This window comes from Marmota flaviventris, chromosome 6 (genome assembly GCF_047511675.1).
Source record: "Marmota flaviventris isolate mMarFla1 chromosome 6, mMarFla1.hap1, whole genome shotgun sequence".
NCBI classification, from domain to species: domain Eukaryota; kingdom Metazoa; phylum Chordata; class Mammalia; order Rodentia; family Sciuridae; genus Marmota; species Marmota flaviventris.
The window spans coordinates 22,667,994-22,688,214 of NC_092503.1; the positions used below are offsets into that span (position 1 = coordinate 22,667,994).

Sequence of the window (20,221 nt, forward strand, 5' to 3'; positions counted from 1 at the left end):
AAAACAAGATCAGTCCTGCTCCCAACTAGCTGAACATTTATTTGGGGATGTAGGATATATGTGTTTAACTAAAATTCAAAGTGGACTATGATCAGAACAATAGCAGGAGTTGAGCAAGGGGTGTGACTTGGGCACTGGAAACCAGGGGGACCTTTAGGAGAGAAGACACTTCAGCTATAGAATTCCAGAGTATTTCAGCTGTCCAAAGTGTCACTGGAAAACGAAGACAGGCAAGACTCAGAGAAGATAAGGGAGGAGGATCTTGTTAGGGAGAGGAGCTCTTCTTGAATGTCCACTGTTATGTCAGGCCCTGAGCTGGGAGCTCCATTTACATGGGAATTATGTTCAGAGTAGGTGCAATTATAAAACCATCACCAACACTGGGATCTAATAAAGGGTTAATGGATTCTGCATTGGATCGCGGGGACTCAGAAGAGGTTTCAGTGTAGAAGTAAGGCTGGAAATGTTCTAAAACTTATTTTTTTTTATACTGAAGACATAATTAAATACATCAGTGAGCAAGAAGGCTGAGCTTTTTCTCCGTGATTTCTCCTTGTTGGGTAAAGTTTATGTAAAACTCAATAGATCTCCACATTCCGGCTGGTCTTAGACGCCTCACTTGAGAATGTGGTAGTTCTGAGAAGTCTTTGCAAACTTTAAAATGCCGTCCCGATGTTGGACTCCTAGATTATTTTCTCACAGCAAAACCTTCTGCACTTGCTCCCAGCTTCCCGCCTCCTCCCTGCGTCTCCTTCCTCCTTCCTTGTGGGCACTCAGCTCATAATGGTGAGCGCCTTTGCCACACCCTCAGCTGAGGGTTGGGGAAGTCCTGGGGCTCTCCTTGGCTCCTGTCCCACATGGAAGGAGATTTCCATGGAGAACAATCTAGGGAAGTGCCTGTGTGCAAGCACGCACATGTGTGTGTGCACACACACACACACACACACCAGTTCTTTTCCTGTCCTCAGGGGTATTTATGTGTCAGGAAGTAGACAAAACACACAGTCATGTACAGGCACATTGTGTTGCACCCAACCATTGGAAACAGGGCTGCAATGGAGTCGGAGTTAGAAGGGATACTATTATTTATTCAACCTGTACAATAATAGGAGAATTTGTTGAAGAAATATTCAGAAGTGGCTTCATTAAGATGAATTAGCCTATGACTAGAGAATGTAAGGGATAAAATTTGTATTATGCCTATGCTTAGCTGATTTTTGTTACATGTTATTCTAGACAACTGGGCATAATGAAAAATCATTCAGAGGTACCCATGTTATCATAAAGGGGTATTTTGTATCGTATCAAACTATCTTGTAAGAAATAATAATAATTTAAAAAGTGGGAAGGAGTGGTATAATGGGGGACAATTGCTCCTTAATCCTACATGTGCACAAAGGTATATAAACATGGTGAGTGAGCATGTTTACAATCATTTATTCATTTGTCCTTTTTATGAACATTTATTAAACTCTCCCTTTGTCCCAGGCTGGGGGCTGGGAAATATGAGAGGAGACATGTAAGATTTAGTTTTTTAATTTTTATTTTGTTTCAAACACTTAAATAAAATACATCCTTCTTAGAGGAGACTAGCCAATATAAAAGTTTCCTGTTTTATAGTAGTAGCTTGTTTGAAAAATGCATTTATGAGATGACTATTATATACAAATGTTCTTTCCCCATCATTCATGTCCTATCTTTTTTTAAAAAAAATTTTAGTTGTTGATGTATCTTTATTTTTTATTTATTTATATGTGGTGCTGAGGATCAAACCCAGTGCTTCACACATGCTAGGCAAGTGCTCTGCCACTGAGCCACAACCCTAGCCCCCAAGTCCTATCTCTTTGAACCCTAAAATGCATTCAACTTGTGAGAATTCAAAATAGCTCTTAGGTGAATGAGAGTGGGAATCCTCAGAGCTTTGGAGGAAGTCAACATGTGTTCTCAGCTTCACCTGTTGTATTGGGATTCCCTTTTCTTGAGAGTTGGGTTGGCAAGATGTTTTAGTGGGCTGCTTTCTACCTTAAGCCCTGGGATAGATGGAGTCAGGGTTTGCTCCTGTGTTCATGTAAATATCCCAGGGGACTTCCCAGTGGAGGGGCATCTACCACCTTTGGGAACACTGGCAAGATCTTCTCAGCCAGTGATCAAGCTCAACAGTGTGGGAACCTTTGAGACTGGGAGACCTCACCCAGTCTCTTGGGGTTTATGACTATATCTCTCCTTACCTCATTTTTGTAATTTTTTACTTCCAACTGGCAACTGTGGATGACAGTTTTGGCCTGGCAGGACGCATCTGATTTTTATTTTGGCTATTTTGTATTTCATGAGCAAACAATGTCTTCAACCCCTTCCCTTCTTTGCTTTGCAGCACATATTTGGGAATATTTTGTCAAGTGTAACGTGCCACCAAGTTCACCTCTATTTTAAATAGTCAGAAATTAATGTTGAACTAAGAGACCTATGAGACCTTTGTCACAGAACTGTTAAAGTTATTTTGTCCCCAAAGCAAATAAAGATACTTTTGTATGGCATTTGCATAAATGTCAATAATTTTCATTCTGCCAAGTATAAATTTTGAGTTTTTGTATTTGATGAACATATTAATATGTATTGTAGATTGACTAAAGTATTTTAGTTAAAGTATATGTTAGTTTAGAATTATTTATAATATTTTAAGAATACCTTAACCCAAATTTGGAAGTTTTTGTTTTTTTGAGTCCCCCTTCTAAAACCTCCCTGCCATGTACTGGGGATTAAGCCCAGGGGTTCTTGCATGCTGCAAGTGTTCCATCACTGAGCTACATCCCTATCTCTTTAAATAATTTTATTTTTTGAAACAGGGTCTTTCTTATTTGCCCAGGCTGGCCTCAAATTTGTAGTCCTCCTGCCTCAGCCTCCAGAAAACTGGGATTACAGTTGTACACCATGATTGGAAGTCGTTGTTGTTTGTTCTTCCATGAAGACAAAAGGTCTTTGTGTAGGTGTGGCTTTTTTTTTAAATAATAGAGAGAAGAAAATTAATTTCACTGTGGTATTATTTTTCTTAATACTATATGTTTGTGCCATCATTGTCTTTGAAAACATTTGTCTTCTTACATCTTAAATCTGTTGCCTTGGAGAGATTGGGAACTGGTCTGGTATGTGCATTCGGATTATTCACTTGCTCATTCTTTAATTCAGGATAGGGATTGGTCAGTTCCTTTTATTCTTTATTCAAATAAATGCAAGATGGAGTATTTTTAGCTGGATATGAATGGGAGGTACTGAACAACATATGTGAACTTATGTTTTTAAGTAGAAAACCACTACTTTTTCCGGAAACATATCACAGCATCAGTTTTATAACTTGCTAAATAATTAATTGTAAAATTATTTTGATCATTTACAGGTCAAAGGGATCTAGTCTTTTCAAAATAGGTAGAGCCATATGTGTATTGTAAAATATGTGTGTTGTGAACCTTTAACAGGTGACCGGAAGAAGACTTAATACTTTGGTTACTTAACTTTTTTGTAGGTATAGTAAAAATGGAGCTGTACACAGCCCTCATTTAAGCTTTTATTCTGATGCTATTTAAAAGTATACGTAAAGGAAGTTTCTTCTAAATTAAGAACAGCAAGAAATATTTTAAGAAGATAATTTCAGATACTGAAAAGGAACTTCTAAATCAGGCATGTTTTACATTTTTTGAAGAAATATTGTTTTCAAGAAGCATGCTATTATATACATCATATAAAATACAGATCTGTTCTCTTAGGACTTTGCTTAGATTACAAAAATGAGCTACTGCATGAGGATAATGTAATAGTTATTTTAAAGATACTTATTACTATATGTTAAAAAATTATTAGAATTATAATTGTTTATTGTTTTATTCTACATGTGCCCTATTTTACATGCATATGTTTTGATACATTTTGGAATTCTGATTAAAAAATTAAATAAAAATAAATTAATTCCATTTTAAAGTCGGCACTGTGAATTATTCTTTAGAACAGATGCATATCAGTTAACATTTTCTGCAGAACACATTTTCAGATCTTTTCACTCATGATAACATTATTACTCAAACCTTTTCTTAGATAAATTAGAGATTAGGTTTAGAAATATTATGTATTATTTCTGTACTATTAAAATTGGACATGTTGGAGTTTGTATATTTAGTAATGATATATAAGATAATATGAGGCTGATTCTTGACAATGCAATGGTGCTGTTTTGTTTTCTAGCATTTTCAAAGCCTAGTAAGTAACTTCTGAATTGAATAATTTCCATGTCATGGCAACAGTGTTAGTAGTTAGCAGTAGTGGGGAGGGAGCAATGAGTAACTGGAAAAGCCTTTGGTTGCAATGTCAGGAATCCAAGGTTCTTGCTTAGGGCCCCAGAATAGTTTTCAGACCTTGAGCAAGTAACTTGACCTTCCCCTATATCAGCACTCTTGATTTTGGGTGTATGTACACATATACATTTACACACACACATTTATGTGAAAAACTGGACTTCTGTGTATCTGCAAAATCTCTAAAATTCTTTCTCCATACAGATTTTTAAACACAAGTTAATACGGATTATTGTGGGGTAGTTCCTTAATTCAGATATCTAGGAAATATCCTTCCTCGAAACTTTCAAGTGTGAAAGGGACAACTCTCCTCAAAGCATTTATGGTCCTCATCATGTAAATTGTTGAAAAAAAAAAAAAAAACTTGTGCTACAAGATTTATCTGTCAACTTTAAGGACTGGATTATGAGCAAAAATGCGAAAGGGGCTTTCTGAGCCTGCTTTATTCTCTTGCCCTCCGTTGTCCTTCTTCCATCTACCAGGCCTTAACTTTAGTAAGTCTGGTAGGGAAATGCCCAAGAGGTGTGGAGGTGGGTGCAGAATGTGGCATCCAGGAACCTTGGAGGCAGGAAGAAGACAGACCAGAGAGGAAAGAAAAGCCAAACTAAGTCAGTGGTTTTGCCTATAAACATGGACTTTATGGGACTCGAATGCCTCCTTCTCACTCCCAGGGTGTACTAACTAACGCCCACTAATAATCAACTATGGCTCTACATCTGACTGAAAAGGGGCAGTGGATTCTCAGGCAGACAATGAAAGACATACCAGTTGCTTCCCTGACCCCTTGAACTGGATCAGAGCATTGTGTTACATGACTACAGATATTCCCAACAAAGTTTCTGGATAAGAGTAGAGGAAAGAAAAAACAAAACAAAACTGATGGAAATGCTTTCATGACCGTCTTGGAGGAGAAGTGGTTTTAAGCCAAGCTTGGTTTGGACCTTAAGAACACACAACATGGCGGCCAATATTCGTTGGGTCTGTAGGGGAAAAGTTCAAATGAAGTCTCACAAACATTCCTAATTTGATCAGCGACGCAATCTTTATTTGTAAAGAACATGAAGTTGCCAGGCATTTCATCTGACTCTATTCAAGTTGCAAATTTGATAGAAATACCTTTTCTGGCTCCTTTTTATTGTTTCTGAACAGTAATTAAATCTTCATTAAAAGAAGAATTTGAAACATCCTTTAGTGAATTGTAAATGGGTCATGCCTGACAAGTTTACTTTCATTGTTTGTAGCTTTAAATTTCACACAGATTGACTGTAGATTTTCTACTACTTTTGCTTTAGTGTATGTCGGGAGGAGGTGTTTTTAGTTTCTGAACTTCAAAAGAGAAGATACAAATGCAAGACCTTGATTTACATTCATATTTGACCTATAAGATTTACATGTAAGATGTAAATGTATTCAAAGTATACAAAATATCAATAGATTTTCATAAAAAATGTGAATTAGGATACCTCTCTAATTCCAAAAAACAAAAATTCAAAAGTTCTTTAATATCCAAAATTAAAAGGCAAATAAATCTATGTTATAATGAATGAACAAAACATCTAAAACAAAGACAAACAGCTTCAGCTTTTTTAATATATAATTTTTGGAAATTTAATTAAGTGCTCTAATTTTGTGAAAGTAATTTATAGATTATAGAAAGTATTTATAGATTGAATGGAAAGTGTCAATTTAGATGTTAATGTAAAGAATTAGCAACATGCTTCCTGCCATTGACATCTTCACAAGTTTAAGACGAAGAAGAATTGTTGAATTGCAATTGGGTGTATGGGCACCGAGTATGATTACTCCAAATACTGCACTAATTTATTAATAATCCTAGAACTACTGATTGGAGCACTAAAGGAAACAAGAAAAGCGATGCTTGGCATGACTATAGTCAAGAGTCTGTTGTGTTCATGTCATCCGAGAGCAAGGACTAGGTACTATTTTTTTTCTTTAACTTAAGTATTACGGCTACTTTAATCTCTGCTTTCGAAATGGTATCTAATTCCACACTCTTCAGTGGCACTTCCCACAAACCAGGGCATTCAGATTCAGTCGTTTTTTTTTTTTTCTTTTTTGGCTTGGTACAAAAGAGATTTGACTCAAGGCTCCCTGGGGAGCAGGGTTTAGGGTTCTGGGACATCTAAATACCAATAATGAAGGTGCTGTGTATTTTCCAATACATTTATTTTGTTGTCTTTGTGGTCTGTGGGCTTTCTAAAGCACAGGACCCAAGGCAAGAACCTTTCTAGTCTGGGTGTATGGGCACTGCTGCTCTGGGGCATCTGGGCATTGCGTTCTTGCTGTGGACACAATCTGCAGAGGGGTTCCTTCCTGAGACACTAGGGGGAGCTGGCACAGGAAGGAAGAAATGGCAGATGGTGTTGTGACTGGCTGTCAGACTGCCTGTGGGCTCCTTAAGTCTCCCTTGCTGGAGTCCTAGAAATACTTGGTTGGGACTTTTCAAGGGGACTGGAGGTCCTGTGTGAGCAGGTGGGGCTGGAACAGGAGCTGTGGTTAATTGGTGTTAATGCCACTGCATATGTATTTGCCTGTAGGCTGGTAGTGCCTGGTAGTGTTTGAGTCTCTCATTTCCAAGTCAATAAATGCTCCCTCCCTTGGAGCGAGCCGGGAGGACATGTCTATCCCTGTAAAACTGTTTTTCCCCACATGGCTGAAAGCACAGGCATAGTTTCATTTCTCCTTGCAAATATTCTCTGTGGAGTGAAGCCCGGGATATAATCATTGATCTTAGATAGTTGAAATTGTAAAGGGATTTATTTTTCACTTAGATTGGGGATCTTAACTACAGATGGACAAATTCAGAGAATTTGGTTAAAAAAATGTTATTTTTTACCAATCTCTGAACTTCAGCATTGCTTTTATTTTCAACTTAGGCAACAAATGACAGTGATGACTTTGTCGTCAATGGAAATCACAGATAATTTCATATCACATTCCTACTGTGGCTAATACCTCAAGGTGTCTTTATGATTATGACTATTCAGCATTATGATGCCTATTAGACATAGGGTATATCAAGTTTCTGATTGTTAACTAAGAATCACATGTGTTACTGTCCACACATTTGCTTAAAGGTTTTTTTTTTTTTTTTGAGATAACTGTATTTCATTATCACTGGTTTCCTTTATAATCTAATGTTTTTTATACACTTTAAAACCTTGTGTTCTGTGGGGGTTCACAGGCTTCATCAGACTGTAAAGAGGGTCACAGAAGTTTGAGAAACTCTGATTTTGATGCAATCCTGTATATTTCTGCAGAAAATAAGTCTTTAGAGCGTGTGAGTTACTCAAAGTCTTATGGCAGAAGAGGAATTAAAAGCAATGTCCTTCCTGCCCTCTGGAACCTTCTGGAACCTCAGCCCTGATCTTAGTGCCTGGGGAATGAGAACCTTGTCTTCAACCAAGCACTTTGGTTATGATGAAGGTCAAGTCCACTTCCCTCTTCCTTTGCCTTTTCTTGGCCTGTGGTGGCTTCTTTCCATCTCTCCTTTCCAGATCTGACAATGGTGGCGAGGTGTGATGATTCTGGCTGTGTTCTCTCTGATGTCCCATAGCATTGTGAGACATGCTGTCAACAGAAGTCATAGATACTTACCCTTCTGTGTCAGCTCTTCATCACTGTGACAAAATACCTGAGATGAAACAACTCAATGGAGGAAAGGTTTCTTTTAGTTAATGGCTTCAGAGGTTTCTATCCCTGGTCAGCTGGCTCCATTGCTTTCAGACCTATGGTGAGGCAGTGCATTGTGACACAGAGTACATGGTGGGGCAGAGCTGCTCACCTCATGGTAGCAGGAAACAGAGGAAGGAGTCAGGGTCCCATATCCCTTCAAAGACATGTCCACAATGACCTTACTTCCTTCCACTAGGCCTACCTCCTTGTAGCTGGTGACCACACTTTTAGCAAATGGCCTTTGGGGAACATTTAAGATACAAACCCTAAACCATGATTGCTTGATCCAGTTTCAGTGGCGGTGTTTATACCCTTGCATCCCTTTACCATCAGGGAAACCTTTCCACCTCCTTGGTGGACTTTCTTAATTTCGGAACTCTTGTCACATTATTTCCTCCATATATGCCTGAAATACCAAAAGGAAAAATCTAGAATTAATAGCTAACCTTTGTAATTCACTTCCTGGTGTCATTTATAAGCACTATATAATTCCTGTAATGATTATGGCAATATTATTTTTATCCCCACTCTACAGATAAGAAAACTTAGGTACTGAGAGGTGAGGTAACTTGCCTGATGTTATTTACATATTTAATAAATGACAGAGGTGAAATTAAAAGCAGATATTCCTGCTCCAGAGCCCATATCCAGTTACTGCCGGAATGCTACATGCTACTATTGTTCAGTATGTTTTTCTTTGGTTTTGGGAATGTGATGAATTTTTGGATTATTATTATTTTTTTTAACGTGGTTCTCCCCCTAGGTCTCGCAGAGCTGTCTCTGAAAGGTGTCATTTGGTTCAACATCTGTTCCGCTTTAGTCCCTTCCTTGTATGTATGCAGGCAATATGCGGGAAAGACAGACACGTTCTGACCCCAAACTTGAGTAGTGCTGCAAAGCGCTAGGTTCCAGTTGACTCTGTCTCCATTTCAAGGATGTGACAGCTTCTTGATCTTTGCTTTTGAAGCCTTCCCACCGGCAACATCGGCCAGTTCGCTTTGGAAATATATATCTGGATTCTTGTGTTTTGAAAAAAAGAAATGTTTGTTAGTGTTTCTGTTCTTGAACACTAGTTGACATTTTGCCAACTAGTTAAAAGTCTACAAGTCTGAGTGGTGGAGGAGCCAAGCTTGCTGTAACCGGTTACCCCAGATGGCCAGATTCTGTTGTGTACCAGTTAGAGACGCTCAGTGGTTGCGCACAGGGGGTTCTGAGGTGCACTGTTCCACTTATTTTTGCCAGGCATGCACAGCACATTATTTGATAGGGTGAGACAGATGGCATAGCTCAGCCTAAAATGATGAGGGAGGAAAGAAAGTGAAAAAAAAAAATAGAAAAAGGGCATTTGATTTTCTAATTCACATTTCGGAAGTGAATTTTAGCTCCTGTGATTGACTAATAAATGCAGTGTTGCTCTAAGACTTGAATCCATTAACGTCTGTTTGAACAGCTCTGAGTAATGGGCAGGAGGCAATCTTTTCCTTCATGGATGCTGTCCCAAACTTCGCGGGGTGTCCTCCAGATCTGAAATGGTTTGGGCCATTGGAAGACTATCAGACAAAGATATGGAGTTTTCAGAGTAAGACAGACCGCCATCCATATACCAATCAACACAGAAAAGTCCTCAATTTTTTAAAAAACTGAAATATATATTTATACATGCAGATGTATAAATAACAGAGAGAAAGATGTATAAATAACAGAGAGAATGCGCCTGGTGAAGTAGCTGTGATAAAGACAATTAATCAGTCTTCGTACAGCTGCTTCCTGACATTTCTGCAAATTGTTATGGAAAAATTAATGAAGGTTAGATCAGTAATGGTTTCAAGCTTGGCCAGTGGAAAGTATGACAATGTTTCCATCAGCAATTAAATTGGGCTGCTTTCTTTTTTCTATAGGGGAAGTGGTATGATGTGTATTCTCCACAGGAAATGGAAAACGGCGGCTGAACTGTGTGCAGCACAGGTATGCTGGAGCCCCGGGAGTGCTCCAGCCAGCTCGCCTTGATTGACACCACAGATTTGCCTCTTCTGCCGGAAGGATTTTGCTGTGCAACACAGAGAAATCCTTCTTTTAAAAAGACAGTGAGAACGTTGGGATGCTGTTGAACGGCCATCTCAGAAATGCAGGTACACGATGCATCTAAACTTTGGGAGCCAGAAAGTGGAACTTATGACAAACAGAAAGCGAAACTCACCTATCTAATTTTATTTTTCAAGCTGAAGTTTGTTCAGTGCAGGCCCCATTCACATCCTGTGTAACCCTGTGGGATTTTCCCCAGTATTAGTGAAAAATTTTCCCATAGGGTCACACAGGATGTGAATTAAAGTAAACACTTAACAGGCATGATGAAAAGGAAATTAGCTTTCTAAATGATCCTTTCACTGTTAACATCCTGAGTAGTTATTAGAAAGGTGGGTAAGGGTCACTTCAATGTCTCATTATCAAGTTGTTACATTATTAATAGAGCGTATTAATCTTCTTCCTTATTGTATATGAAATGCATTTCCTTATGTATGAAACTGAATCTCATATGTATTTTTTCCTTTTGAAAAAACAGTTAAAAGCCTAGCAAAACCCAGTGGATCCGTGGTTCTTGGCCTCTTCAGAGAGAGAGGTTCATAGGCTCATTTGAGGCTTATAAAAGCTCCCAATTCTTTTTCCTGCAAGAATGCATGTGGATACAACATTCTGTATATGATTTTTTTTTTAATATTTATTTTTTAGTTTTCAGCGGACACAACGTCTTTGTTTGTATGTGGTGCTGAGGATTGAACCCGGGCCGCACGCATGCCAGGCGAGCGCGCTACCGCTTGAGCCACATAGCCACATCCCCAGCTCCTGTATATGATTTTTTAAGTCTCACAAATCTCTTGTATGACATTGGGTATTTCTTAATTGGGCATTTCTTAATGGGTTTTGAAAGCTTTTTACAGGCAGATAGAAAATTATAATCACAACCATAATATATTAATTTATTAAAAGTAAAGATTTTATAAGAGATACTTTTTAAGAAGCTTTAACTATAGCAATAATGATTCTTATACTTTTCTACCTATAATACTCCTTGTCGTTGGGAGGGAGCTTGGGTATTACACAGAACATACGAAGCAGTGCTTGAAGTTTGGTGGTGAGGCAAGATAAAAGTCACTCTAGTTGTCCTGCCTCAGTCTTAGTATCTCTAAAATGGAGCCGACAATGAGATAATTCCCTTGTGTCTGGAGAACAGTCGATGCTCCATATATATATTCCTTCCCATCTTCTTTCCCGCTTTGAAACTTAGTTTAATGTCACTTTCTGACACATCTATTTGCAACTCCTCAAAGCAGATTTTTTTCCTGCTTTGTCTGTGGTGTTCCTCTATTGCTTCGTGTATGATTATTATTATTATTATTATTTTTCTTTTAAAATTGTGTTAGCATTCATTTTTTTACATCTGAAGGTGTGAACTTTGAGAATCTTTTGCTTACTGGTAATTTTTTTTTAAAATGTTTTTTTAGTTGTCAATAGACTTTATTTATATGTGGTGCTGAGAATCAAACCCAGTGCCTCACACATGCTAGGCAAGCACTCTACCACTGAGCCACAACCCCAGCCCAACTGGTAATGTTTTATTTACCTCTGTGTTTGTTGTACACAGCAAAGTGCCTGAGACACACAGGTACTTCCTATTTACTAAACCAGAAAGAATTGGCTAATAAGCATTAGCTTATTAAATAATTTAAAATGAAATAATTTAGATTTGAGCTTGTGATTGTCACTGTTTTGTGACTGCTATTCATCTCCAAATGGCCAAAAGATCAGCATGCAAGTTAAATGAAATTAGTGAGAGAACAGAGCTTCGTTCTCAAAGTGTATCTTTTCTGGCTCTGACTACAACTGTAGAGTTCTAAACCTGAGACTTCATATTTTGGCTAGATTTTAGGCCAATTAATTACCAAATGATTGTTTTATTAAAGGTATTTTTAAATTTCTGTGATATGTTGACCAAAAAATATCTGAGTCTCAGAAGAAAATTTGGGCCCCTAAAATCTTAGTTTGTATTTCAGTTTTAGAACCTGGGGTCAGAAGATAATTTGAAGGACATACTAACCTTCTTTTCTCTGAAGTCCTCACATGCCCTGGTTAGTACCATTCAACTCGAGTTGAACAAAACTGTGTCCTGGCCTCAAGGAGCTGTCAACCAACTATTCCACTTTCACTCACCCCGTCTCTCTTCTCTCTATATTCCCCAAAACTGTTACAATTTTTTTAATAGAAAATTCAAATAAAAATTTCTATAGAACCAGATTGTCTTAGTACTTGAACAACTTAATGGCAGTAGACCCCACCCCCTCCATGTTTAGGATTAAGAGCTTCTAAGAAGTAATTGATTTAGAGCCTGGAGTGTTTGGAGTTACAGGGAGCCAGGGAGGGCTTTGAAGAGGGAGATGCGCAGTTGGCTGGAGGAGGTCTTAGAGCAGATCTACTCGGGGGAGCAATAGCAATGTGCCAGCATGGTGAGAAAGGCAAATGCAGAGGGGTGGAAATGGTGTCTGGTGGTCTGGGTGGGTCTTCAATGCAGAGGGAGAAGCCACCCTTCCCATTATGCAAATATGTGGAGTGATAAGAAACCCTGGGTGGAACACAGAGGAGGAGGTGTTTGATGAGACCTGGCCTGTGGAAGGGACTTGAGCTGGGTTGATGCTCACAGGGGGAAATCTTCCAAGGATCCATTACTCAGAAGGTGTCCCAGTCGGAAAACAGTGCAGAGCTGTGCCAGATACCTCTGTTAAATGGCCCAAATAAACTCAGATTCGGTGTGTCCGATCACACCTTACCTCCAAGACCTGCTCCTCCTCCTGCCTCTCCACTAAATCCCCACCCGCTCAATCCTCATCTGAGCTGGAATCAGGAACCGCCTTTGACTCTTGCCTCACCTGGAGTCACTCTGATGCTTGTGACCTTCATGCTCCAGGACAAAACTCAAAATCTTGGCCTCATTATAAGAAGTGCATTATTATCTGGACCCACTTTTCAGTTTCTGCCTCGTTCCTCGAAACTGGCTATTATTCTTCACGAAACCTGCACTGTGATCATACCCGCGTTGATTTGTTCCCAGAACACACTCTGCTTCCTTGTGCTTCCTGAATCTACAGTTGCTATTTCCTCTGCATCTAACGTCCTTTTCCAATTTCTCTATTAGGTGCACTTCCACACACATTCGACACATAAAGGCCATCTCTGTTATGCAGTATTTTCCTGCCTCCCCAGCCCTGTCCCCAGCACCCTTGGTCACCTCCTCATTCCTCTTCCCATGTGTTCTCCCCAGACTCAACCATACATATGTGTAAAAATGTTTTTCATTTGTCTGACCCTAGGCCATAGACACTAATGATTATATCTTATTTATCATGTTTCCAGGGACCAGCATGGACCTGCTAGTTAAATCAATAAAGTAATAGGAGAAAGATTACAAAAAGAAAGTGAATATATGGCTTATTTAAATAATAGCAGAACTGCCAGTCACGATGGTGCATGCCTGTAATCCCAGCTGCTCAGGAGGCTGAGGCAGGAGGATCGCAAGTTCAAAGCCAGCCTCAGCAAAAGCAAGGAGCTAAGCAACTCAGTGAGACCCTGTCTCTAAATAAAATACAAAATAGGGCTGGGGATGTGGCTCTGTGGTCAAGTGCCCCTGAGTTCAATCCCCGATACCAAAAAGAAAAAAAAAAAATAGCAGAACTGGTGAGGCAAGCAGGTATAAATGTCTTATCATTTATAAGTTGAATTTAAATAATTTAACAATGTGCTACTTTTTATACCACTGAAGGGGCAAAGTAAAGGAAAGGTAATTATTATGGGGATCATCTGTTTATATTAAATAATGAAATCTTGAAGGTGAGTGATAGTTTCTAGAATCCAGAGTATTTAGCAAGGGAAACTGGAAGCTATAGATGAAATGAAAGATTTTTCAGTTAGAAACCAGATTGGAAAAACAAAGAATGTTTATCTTTGAAGGGAAATAAGCTCTCCTAATGATTTTGATTGTTTTAAAGTAATTGTACTAAAAGTATTAAGAAGAATAGCCTTCCAATGGGTTTTTATTATTGCAAGTATGTGTTCACATATTTATGTGTATATATATGTATGTGTGTGTACTTATGTATGTATGTATACATATACATATAGCTAGGTACTTAAAATGGAAAAGTCATAATTTTTATTAGTCCTCATTTAAGGCTCCATAGATAGCTCTATATAGGTCTTAGAAACAGTGTATATGTCTATAAAGTAAGACAAATCAATAAAATCATACAACCTTATTAACAAAATAAACATTTTTTTTTTTTTAATTTAAAGTCTGAAATTGATCTTCACCTATATAATGAATTTCAACCCCAGGACAACTGACCTTCTTTGAACTCTCAGACAATTATTAGTCTGATTTCTATCACTATAACAAAATTCCTGAGGTCAGATACACTATAAAGAAAAGAGGTTTATTTAGCTCACAGTTTTGGAGGCTGGATGTTCAAGAGGTATTGTGCTGATTCTGGCAAGGGACCTGGTTACATCATATTACGACAGATGGCATCACAGTGAAAATACATGTGGAAGGAAGAGAGATCACATGGTGACACAGGAAGCCAAAGAGCCATAAAAGTTGCTCTCTTTTATAGCAACTCTCTCTTTTAGGAACTGATTGGAGTCCCACAAGAACTATGTTAATCACATCCAAGGGCAGTGCCCTTAATGATTTCCCCACTAGGTCCTACTTCTCAAAACTTCCACCACCTCTCACATTGCCCGACTGAGGACCCAAGCTTCAACACACAGACCTCTGGGGGCACATGCAAATCATATCCCAACCATAGCAGACACAATTTTGGAATCATAGGCTTTGAGTAGGTGTTTTGTTTGTTTCCTTTTGGTTAGTTTCTGTTGCTAATAGAAATAATAATAACCTTTTTTATAATAATAAATAATAATAATGATAAAATGATAATAACCTTTTCATCTGTGATGTGTAATCTGCCATTAGTACCTAATCTGCTGCCCAATGTAATTTTTGTCTCAGATTTTCAAGTTTTCTTCTCTAGAAGTTCAACTGAGTTCCTTTTGTAGGTGTTCCTAGTTTTTGAACATCTGGAATGCAGCTAAAATAACTTTGTTAAAATAACCTTTCTACTAATTCTGTGTCATTTCTGAGGTAGAAAATTAATTTTTCTTCTCTGTATGGAACAGATTTTTCTGCTTCTTTGTAGGCCTGATAATTTTAGCTGGTATAGCAGAATTTGACCTTATTGAGTACTAGAAACTTTAGAATTCTTAAAACTATGCTTAAACATTTTATTGGGGCATAGTTAAGATTCTTGGAGATAGTTTGATCCCTCTTCATGGTCCAACCAGTGCCTCATGTACTATGAGATCTTCTGCTCCATCTGTTGGAGAGGTACTTTTCTTGGTCCTCTGTTAACACCTGGCATGAGCTCTCAATACTTTCAGGTGGTTCTTCTCTGGCTATGTGTGTAGTGCCTCACATGCACATATGTTCAACTGATAGATATACAGTTGAGTGTTTTATCCTAGGATCTTTGGAGTTCTCCCTGTGGAACGCTTTTCTCCCCAATCCTTGGCCCTGTGGTCTTTAGCTGTTCTGAGCTCCCTGGACTTCTGGCTCCAAGCCCTCTGTGCACAGAGACTGTGGTCTCTGCTGGGTTCTGCTTTCTGTGCATGGCCTGAAAGTTCTCTAGGTAGTAAGGTAGGATGATTGTTGTGCACACCTCATTGCTTGCCTTCCTCCAGGGATCACTGCCTTTGTTCCTAGGCGGCTGGTCATCTCAAAAGCTGTTGTTTCATGTATATTATCTGTCTTTACAGTAGTTTTCAGGTGGGAAGGCAAATCTGGCTCTTGCTACTCCATGTTGATCTGTAGCTAAGTCTGGATCTATTTTGGTATTTATTTACTCATTTGTATAATATTCATTAGTCAGAAGAACTCAAGGAGCCATTTGAAATTGCTAAATAAAGGATTTAAATTAATGTACACACCTAACCCAAGGAGAGAAGTCAGTGAAATCTGTGTTGTGAGAATGTGTTAGAAAGTGTTTTCATCCCATGATATAAGTTTGGTTGGCTTTGCCTCTTGAACACCATTTGCTTATTTGTAAATACTTAAGCTGAAAGTTGTCTGTTTTGAATTCAGTTGTGAATTTGTGAGACTTCAAAATAATGGCCCTTTCTTCTCCTTATTCCCAGACTGACATTCTTCAAAGCAGCCACATTGTGTGGTGGGGGAGGAGGAGAAAGACTTGTGACATGCAAGAAATTTTAGCCATTGCACAAAATGATAGGGTTTAGAAGATGTAAATAGCGTGGTTTGGACAAATCCACCTACTTACTCCTATTTGTATAAAGCCAGGTTTCCTAAATTGATCTTAACTGATCATTTTTGCTTTCACTAAGCTCTCTGTATCTGCAATGGAAGAGAGATCGCAAGTGTTGTATTTTTAATGATCTGTCTTCCAGTGCTTCTGAGGTCATTCTGTGGTGGAATGCTGTCAGCACTCTCTGTCTCTCCACCCGGCCTTCCCTCCCTGTCCCATGTGTCCTGTCGTCCTCCCCGCCCTCAGGAAAACAGACATCTTCAGGAGAATTTTCTGACTTTCTTTGAACTGGGTGACTTGTTTACCCAGGAAGCTAGACACTAGATTCTTCTTCGGAGACTGTCACAAACACATTTCCACATTGCCTTTTCTCAGTGTGGCATACATATGCACCCCTTCCATTGCCTGGGAGGCATGGAGATGAGTGAGGAAGGATTCCTGAGAGACAGTGCTCTTATCAACCCACTTTAAATATTTAATGTTGTGAAAACATCCTCTTTCCTCCTCCCTGATTTTTTTTTTTTTAATTCTCCTCAGAACACCATGGAAAGGAAGTCAGATTGAAGACAGATCATGTAACCTTTCCTATTGTGCCATATTTTGCATGTTTTCCTATCAACTCGATATGTTCCCTGTATATTGCTTCATATTTTTATTATTCTTCCTGGCAGCATGACAAATAATTTTTAGCCCCAAAGATGTGAACTATGCCTGTATGATGTTACTGAATTAACTTTTTCTATTTGCTATTTTAAAAAAAAGAACAGTAAAATGAAAAAAAAAATACTTATATACGTATGTATATTATTTGAAAAAAAATATACATTTCAACATTTACTTTTACCCGTCTCCTTAGTCATTATAATTGCTGCCACTATACAGCAATACCCAATTTCCAGAAACTCTGTTTGGTGCCTGATTTGCATAATCTCTGGCCCTCACAACACCCTGCAGGGTCAGTATTGTTATCCCCATGGGAGGTGTGAGGAAATCAGCCAGCAGAGGGTCAGTGATTTATTTAAGATCACAGCCTTAGTAAGAAGCAGAGCTGATGTTCCAGACTGAGGCCTCTTGGCTGTAAAGCCAGGCTCAGTTCCATTCCCCTAAGAGATTAGCAACCTCTCCTGGTTTTGCTATCAATGATGATTGTAGTTAGTAGATAAAACATCAGAATCTTAGCTAAGTAACTCTAAAATAAAATGCTTGCTAGGAAACCTTTATTGAGAGCCAACTGTGTGCCAGATAGTGCTCTGAAGATGACAGATGACAGAGACAAGCAGAGCTGACTCCTCTGAACTGAGGAGAGGCTGAGGGAGCAGCAGTTGTGCAGCAGTGTGCTCAGCCTGTGTCTGAAGGGTTCATGTGCAGGGTCAGGAGGGAGGACCCTCCTGTATGGGCAGTGGGTTGAGCAGAGTGTTCTCCGAAGGCTTCTCGAGGAAGATGTGGTGCCAGAGTTGAGTCCTGAGGGAGCATAGGTGATGACCTTGACCATCTCTGGCAAAACTTCTAATTAGAGACCCTGCTCTGTCTAAGGTAAAGCTAAGCCCAGTCTGCTTACCAACCCTTCATACCTCAGGTTTATCCCTTAAATGTATTAAGCTGACCATGATGTACATTCACCACCTCCTGTCAAGTCTACCATATTACTTTTTTAAATATTTATCTTAAGCATATAATCTATGAAAGATCTTGTACTAGGATTTGTGTGGGTTACTAAGACCAATATAGTTCAGTCTTTAAAAGAGTTTTCCATTTAATAAGAAAAAGGAGAAATATATCCAGATGTTTATGGAAGAAATGAACATGCAAAGAGTTTCAGAATAAAACAGAAATGCACATTGATGAGGGAATGATCACTACCAGAGAAATTCACAACATCCATCCATACATCTAGCCATCCAGCTGTCCATCCATCCACCTATCCATCCACCTCATGCAACAGATACATACAGAACATTTATTGTGTTCCAGGTTTTATTGAATAGCTGGTACATGACCTGGTTCTTCTGTCCGGTTAGGTTTCAATAGCTCATGATAGAGGTAGTAAGGAAGGTGTGCCAGGCAGAGCTTGTGGCCTGAGCAAAGGCATAAGGATGGGAGAGATTATTATGCTTGAGAACTGTGACTAAGCCCTATTTCTACATCTTAGCACACTGGAGTAGTTGCAGTGGAAGTTGAGTTAGATGGACAGTAAAGAGTTGATTCCAGAGGATCATAGTGGTAGATCTGGATTTTGGAACATGATAGATTGGGGGTGGGGTGAAAGTTTCAGAGCAATAAAATAATGAGATCAGAGATGTACCTTTAGGAACCTCTTTTGAGTGAGGGAAGATCCTGAAAGTCAGGAGATGCTCTGAAGCTGAACACTAGCTGGTCAGTTTGCCTAAGACTTGGCCCCATGAGTTTTGGAATCCTGGACTTCATGGCTGTTCTTCATCAGCCAGTGATCTTCTGGTCTGTGCAGAGCCTCTTTCCTAGGAGTCACTTGGCACTAGTTCTACAGCCTCCCCCCACCCCCAATAGTCCTGCAAAGCTTTTGGCTCCTGGATAGTTTTGGTTCATTAAAATTATGACCATGATACAACTCTCTGTAATTACAGGTTGAAGACATTATTCTATAGCAAATACAAGTTAGGGCTTCTTCTTAGAACATGGGTAACCAGCTGTGGCTATGAAATATTCTTTTCCTTATGACAGTGTTTCTATGGAAAACAAAATGAATAGTTTACATTATTTCAACGTACGGGGACTTTTCCAGGCCTACATTCAGCCACAGTTTTACACCCTGTCTGTCTTCTGATAACACACACACCCCACTTCAATCTAGCCATAGGAGACGCTCTGCCTCTGAGACATCTTCATCTGGATGGTTGGTTGGCCACAATGCAAATTAAATATGGAGTGTCCTCAGGGCATGCAAACTGAGGTTCATATTTACTTAAATTAAGCATGAAGGGCATGTTGGCCTCAGCTGACCTTTCTAGACTTATGGTTCTGAGGTCTTCATATGAAACTATGGAGTATTAGTCAAGCTGACTGTTTGCCTACAGCTTGGTGTTCAACAGGCCAGAGTTATTGGTGCATTGTTCCACCTCCCTGGGTGGCCTGGCCCTTTAATCCCTGCCTTTAAAACTCTTCTAACTCAGTCTTCCAAGGTATATCTAATATCACTATCCTCTGGGGAGCCCTCCCTGATTCCTCCAACCAAAGATACACACTGTCCTCTTTAATTATTCTTGAAGTACTCATCACAGAGTAAGAGCAGGGGCATTGCAGTGGGGTGTGCCTGGTTCTAGCTCCAGCTCCTCATAACCTGTGTGACCCTGGATAATTACATGATCACTACAAAACTTACCTTAAAAAATGGGAGTCATACCATTTACCTCAGGGTTATTCTGATGATTAAATGAGATAATGTATGCAAAAGGCTAAGCATAAGATTGTCACGTGTATGTGTCCAGAAAGTTAATTATTTTTGTTTCTCTTTTCTGGGAGTAAATTCTGAGGTCAAGCATCATATCTTGTTTATCTTTGTGAGTCCCTCCCCAAAACCAGCTCAGGAGCTATTGCAATTTCTTGAATATAGCAAATATTCCATATTTATATTTCTTTTAGAAAGGAGATAATGGATTGCTAAATTGGAGAATTAACTGCTCATAAAGATGGTATATGAAAACAGTGACCTCATATTCTGGTTTGCCAAGGACAGTTCCAGTAGTGTCTGTGTTCTGAAAAGCTCCTCCCCCAGGAACGGTAGAAGATTTCTTCCTGTAAAACTCTGCCCTACTTGGCAAGCCCTGCAGAAGAGCAAACGAAGGC

General features: G+C 39.1%; 1 protein-coding gene across 16 annotated transcripts in view; it reads left to right on the forward strand.

Annotated features, from left to right (window-relative positions):
- Window positions 1–20,221, forward strand: part of Hivep2 (HIVEP zinc finger 2) — a 184,509-nt gene that overhangs the window by 110,562 nt on the left and 53,726 nt on the right. For 11 of the 16 annotated variants that reach the window (XM_071612969.1, XM_071612980.1, XM_071612968.1 and 8 more), the window contains one exon: window positions 9,935–10,165. The exons of the other annotated variants lie outside the window; for them this stretch is intronic. The gene's annotated coding sequence lies outside the window, so the exon portion shown is untranslated. The remainder of the gene's footprint in view (window positions 1–9,934; window positions 10,166–20,221) is intronic. 16 annotated transcript variants of the gene reach the window in all.